A 6,000-nucleotide genomic window follows, 5' to 3' on the forward strand; every position below is an offset into this window, starting at 1 on the left:
TGGGAGCAGTACAACCGGTAGTTCCTCGATTTACAACAGTTCCATTTAACGACCGTTCAAAGTTGGGCTGGGCCTAATCTCTCCAATTGTGTATTTTTAATTTGGATTTTTAATGGGGGATTTTAACTGTCGGGCCAAATTGTTTAATTCATTTTTAAATTGTTTTTATATTTTGTATTTTATGTTTTTTTACTTCTGGCTGTTCACCGCCCTGCAGTCCTTCGGGAGAAGGGCGGTATATAAATTTAAATATTAAATTAAATTAAATTAAATTAAATAATTAAATTAAATTAAATTAAAAGTGATGACAATAGTGAAAAAAAAAGCAACAACCGTTTTTCCACAGTTGTGACTTTTGCAGCACCTCCACCATCGTTTGATCAAATTTCAGGGGCTTGGCAAACTGGTCCGCACTTATGACCGTTTCCCAGGTCCTGGGATCGCCTTTTGCGACCTTCTGACAGGCAAAGTCAATAGGGAAGCCGGATTCGCTTAACAACCGGGTTACTCATTTAACAACTGTGAAATGATTCACTTAATAACTGGGGCAAGAAAGGTGGTAAAACGAGGCGAAACTCGCTTCACAAATCAACAAATCTTCTTCAACTCCCAGAATTCAACTCCCAGAATTGATTGGTCACCTTGGATGGACTTCAAACTCCCAGAATTCCTTGCTGGCTGGGGAATTCTGGGAGTTGAAGTCCACCCATCTTAAAGGGTGCCCAGCTTGAAAACACTATTTGTCTGCCTTGATTCCAAGCTTATGCATCTCCACTCACCGCGTTGTAAGGAGTGCCCACTTCATGGCATCCCAAACACACTATGTTTCTTCTGTTTTTCTTTCGCCCCTTCCTCGCTGCTCTCGGGGTGGGGAGATGACCCCCCACATGCCTTAAAGCCCCATTTCCTTTGAAGGGCAGGGTCTCACCTGCCATTTCTAAAGTGGAAACCTCTAAGCAAGCAGCAGGAGAGATCCCAGTCCTCTTGGCTCGCTGGTTTGCAAGAGGTGTGGGTGATTTAGTATTGCCCCCCTATCCCCGGAGTCCTGCTAGAGTCCAGGCAGATGCCCTGAGGTTACACACGTCCATTTTGACCGAGAGAGTAAATGCTCTGTGCTGGAAGTCCAGATGTGTGTGAGGGGTATCTGTCAGTTTTCCAGATTCCCCAATCTAGCAGATCAGAGTTGTGGGAATCTCCTAATCTCTCTGCCCCCCCCCCCATCCCCACCACTTTTCCTATACACAGTAGTGACCAAAATTGTGGGAAACCTTTTGGGGAAAGTGTATTTTTGAGGTTTGATGGCTAATAACACCACTTTTTTTTTTTTTTTTGGAGTTTCAAGATAATCTTATTCCACTGCTGGAATGGCCTGGAATAGCCCAGACCTTAACCCAATGGAAAATCTACGAAGCTGACTAAAGAAACTTGTTAGTCAGAAGCGACCCCAGCAATAAAACCCCAGTTAATAGAAGCCTTCATTCAATTTTGGTTTCACATGATAACAGCTGCGGAACTAAAAGACTTGGTTCACTCCATGGGAAGATGTTATAAGGCCGTCATTCATGCTAAAGGTTACCCAACTAAGTATATATTAACTGACATGGGGATCATTTTTGTATATCTCGTTTTTTCTACGTGTTTCCCTTTTCTTCTTTATACTGTAACTGCTATTCTAATAGCAAATCCGTCATAAAAGTCATTGCATTACATTCTTGATTAAATGATCTTTCCATTGATATATAATTTTATGGTACTACTCCAAAAAAAAAAAAAAAAAAAAAAGTGGTGTTATTAGCTAGTTTTAGAAAATACACTTTTCCCAAAAGGTTCCCACAATTTTGGCCACTACTGTAAACCTTACAGGTAGTTCAGAGGTGGGTTTCAGCAGGTTCTGGCCAGTTCTTGAGAACCGGTAGTGGAAATTTTGATAGTTCGGAGAACTTTTCTTAGTGACCGTTTCGGTAACTTTGAACGGTAAAAAGCCTTGGTGGCACAGCGAACTAAAGTGCTGTTAAATAGCACTTAGCTGCCAGCTGCCTGCAATTACTGCGAGTTTCGAATCTCACCAGGCTCAAGGTTGACTCAGCCTTCCATCCTTCCAAGGTAGGTAAAACGAGGACCCGGATTGTGGGGGCAATAAGCTGACTTTGTATAAAAAAGAACACCGCTTGGGGGGGAGCCGAAAGCTCTACTAAGCAGGTATATACAAAAGCATGGAAGGCTATTGCTTAACGTATTGTAAGCCGCCCTGAGTCTCCGGAGAAGGGCGGCCATATAAATCGAACCAATAAATAAATAAATAAGTAAATAACTGTGAAGCAAAATTAAAGGCACACTGTAATGTGGGCATCTCCGTTGTTGAATCGTGGGGTCCTTGGTGCTCTCTGAGCTTGGTTGTTTCCTTGCAGATATTTTATGACCAAAAGTAGGTAACATTATCAGTGCTAGAAGGAAGTGGGGGTGTGTGGAGAGGAGGAGGAGGAGGAGGAGGAGGAGGAGGAGGAGGAGAGGAGGAGGAAGATTGTGGGGTCCTTGGTACTCTCTGAGTTTGGTTGTTTTCTCGCAGACCTTTCATTACCAGACTAGGGTAACACCATTAGTGCTAGAAGGCAGTGGGGTTTGCAGGATGGAGAAGGAGGAAGAGGAGGAGGAGGACAACTGTGGGGCCCTTAGCAGTCTCTAAGCTTAGTGGTTTTCTTGGAGACATTTCATTACCAAACTAAGTAACATCATCAGTGTTAGGTAATCGAAGAGAAGAGAAGAGAAGAGAAGAGAAGATATGGAATAGAATAGAATAGAATAGAATAGAATAGAATAGAATAGAATAGAATAGAATAGAATAGAAAATATGGAATGGGATGGAATGGAACGGAATGGAACGGAACGGAACAGAACAGAACAGAACAGAACAGAACAGAACAGAACAGAACAGAATAGAATAGAATAGAATAGAATAGAAAATATGGAATGGGATGGAATGGAATGGAATGGAATAGAATAGAATAGAATAGAATAGAATAGAATAGAACAGAACAGAACAGAACAGAACAGAACAGAACAGAACAGAATAGAATAGAATAGAATAGAATAGAATAGAATATTGGAATGAATAGATAGAATAGAATAGAATAGAATAGAATAGAATAGAATAGAATAGAATAGAATAGAATAGAATAGAAAATATGGAATGGGATGGAATGGAATGGAACGGAACGGAATGGAATGGAATAGAATAGAATAGAATAGAATAGAATAGAATAGAATAGAATATTGGAATGAATAGATAGAATAGAATAGAATAGAATAGAATAGAATAGAATAGAATAGAATAGAATAGAATAGAATAGAAAATATGGAATGGGATGGGATGGGATGGAATGGAATGGAATGGAATGGAATGGAATAGAATAGAATAGAATAGAATAGAATAGAATAGAATAGAATAGAAAAAAATATGGAATGGAATGGAATGGAATAGAATAGAATAGAATAGAATAGAATAGAATAGAATAGAATAGAATAGAATAGAAAATTATGGAATGGGATGGAATGGAATGGAATGGAATGGAATAGAATAGAATAGAATAGAATAGAATAGAATAGAATAGAATAGAATAGAATAGAATAGAATAGCATTAGGAATAAGAACAGAACAGAACAGAACAGAACAGAACAGAACAGAACAGAATAGAATAGAATAGAATAGAATAGAATAGAATTCTTTATTGGCCAAGTGTGATTGGACACACAAGGAATTTGTCTTGGTGCATATGCTCTCAGTATACATAAAAGATACGTTCGTCAAGAATCCTAAGGTACAACACTTAATGATAGTCATATGGAACAGTCAATATGAATCTTAAGGATACCAGCAACAAAGTTACAGTCATACAGTCATAAGTGGGAGGAGATGGGAGATAGAGCACTGATGATGTTCCTGAGTTTGGGTAATGAAACATCTGCAAGAAAACCTCCAAGCGCAGGGAGCACCAAGGACCCCACAGTTCAACCCTGAACCACAAACATTTTCTTCTATCCATCCTCCTATTGTTGAATTCCTTCAGGAGTGCTAAGCTGAGATCGGTTTAACCATGGTTTAGCAAAACCAAACATTATAAAGTTCCCCTGACGCCGACGGAAAGTACCTTGCGACTCATACCTGCCCAACAGAGGAAAATAACTTGTTAGGAGACTGCGGAAAGGGAAGCTCTACCTTTGCCTTTAATGACGGGCCTCATGAGGGCTAGCCCCTTAATTATTTTCATCTGGAAAGAGAGCCTTCCAAGGGAACAGCTCAGGGCTGGACCAGCTCTCTCCGCAGCTTCACCAGACCGGGGATTTGAGCTAGCCGACCTTTCCTTGCTCCGTTCGAACTGGCTTCCCCCCACACCCATGTCGCCCCACAAATCCATTTGCTAAGGGGTCTCATCGACAGGGACACCCCACTGGGATGAGGACTTGGTGGGGCAAGGAAAGGGGACGTGCTCCCTGACAACTGGTGTGACGGATAGGCTGGAAGTGTGTATTCAGGTGCAGCGGCTTCCAGCATGTGGGTGCCATCTGATGGGGGTGGTGGTGGGGTGGGGTGGGGGGGGGAGAGGCCTGGAGGGGAAGGGAGCGGAAGCCACAGCCCCTCCCAAGCATCGCCCGGATTGCAAAACCTGCCCTGGTTATTCTTGGCAGAGCTTCTCCGCCTTTTAAAAATTCTTTTTCTTTCTTTCTTTCTTTCTTTCTTTCTTTCTTTCTTTCTTCTTTCTTTCTTTCTTTCTTTCTTTCTTTCTTTCTTTCTTCCTTCCTTCCTTCCTTCCTTCCTTCCCTCCTTCCCTCCCAGCCTTCCTTCCTCCCTCTTCCTTCCTTCCCTTTCACTCTTCCTTCCTTCATCCTTCCCTTTTTCTCCTCCCCTCTTTCTTTCCTTCCTTCCTTCCTTCTCTTTCACCCTCCTCCCTCCCTTCCCTTCCCTCCTTCCTCCCAGCCTCCCTCCCTCTCTCGCTCCTCCCTCCCTTCCCTTTCACTCTTCCCTTCCTTCCCTTCCTCCCTCGCTTTCACCTCCCCTATTTTTCCTTCCTCCCTCCCTCCCTTCCACCTCTTCTATTTTTCCTTCCTTCCTTCATCCTTCCCTTTTCTCCCTCCCCTCCCTCCCTCCCTCTTTCTTCCTTCCTTCCTCCCTTCCGTCCTTCCTCCCTCCCTCCCAGCCTCTCTTGTTCATCCCTCCCTCCCTTCCCTTTCACTCTTCCTTCCTTCCCTTCCTCCCTCCCTTTCACCGCCCCTATTTTTCCTTCCTCCCTCCCTCCCCTTTCCCTCCTTTCCCTCCCTCCCTCCCTCCCTCCCTCTTTCTTTCTTTCTTCCTTCCTTCCTTCCTTCTCTCCTTCCTTCTTTCATCCTTCCTCCTTTCCTCCCAGCCTCTCTTGTTCATCCCTCCCTCCTTTCCCTTTCACTCTTCCTTCCTTCCCTTCCTCCCTCCCCTTTCACCGCCCCTATTTTTCCTTCCTCCCTCCCTCCCCCTCCTCCCTTTCCCTCCTTTCCCTCCCTCCCTCTTTCTTCCTTCTTTCCTTCTTTCTTTTCTTCTTTCTTTTCTTCCTTCTTTCCTTCTTTCTTTCCTTCTTTCTTTCCTTCCTTCTTTCCTTCTTTCTTTCCTTCTTTCTTTTCTTTCTTTCTTTTCTTTCTTTCTTTCTTTGTCTTTTAAATAGATTTGTTTAAGCTGGCAATGTCAATAGTTGGAAACAAAGATATTTTATTTGGTCCTCTTTCTATTGGGATATTGTTTCTGGTTTTTCTTGCTCAATGCAAGAAAAAAATGAAATTGAGAATTTTAAGTTTGAAGATTTAATAATTGTGTTGCTTATACAAATGGTTTGCAATAATTATAGATAATTGAGGTTATAACTATGTTAATATTTAACTTTGCTGGAAAGGGTTGGAAGTGAACTTTTTTTCCCCTTTTCTTTTTTCCTTTCCCTCCCTTTTTTCTTAATTTTTATTTTCCCGTGTATTTTATGTTAC

Source organism: Pituophis catenifer, unplaced genomic scaffold (assembly GCF_029215685.1).
Source record: "Pituophis catenifer annectens isolate HBS135680 unplaced genomic scaffold, rPitCat1.0.hap2 SCAF_3, whole genome shotgun sequence".
Classification (NCBI taxonomy): Eukaryota; Metazoa; Chordata; class Lepidosauria; order Squamata; family Colubridae; genus Pituophis; species Pituophis catenifer.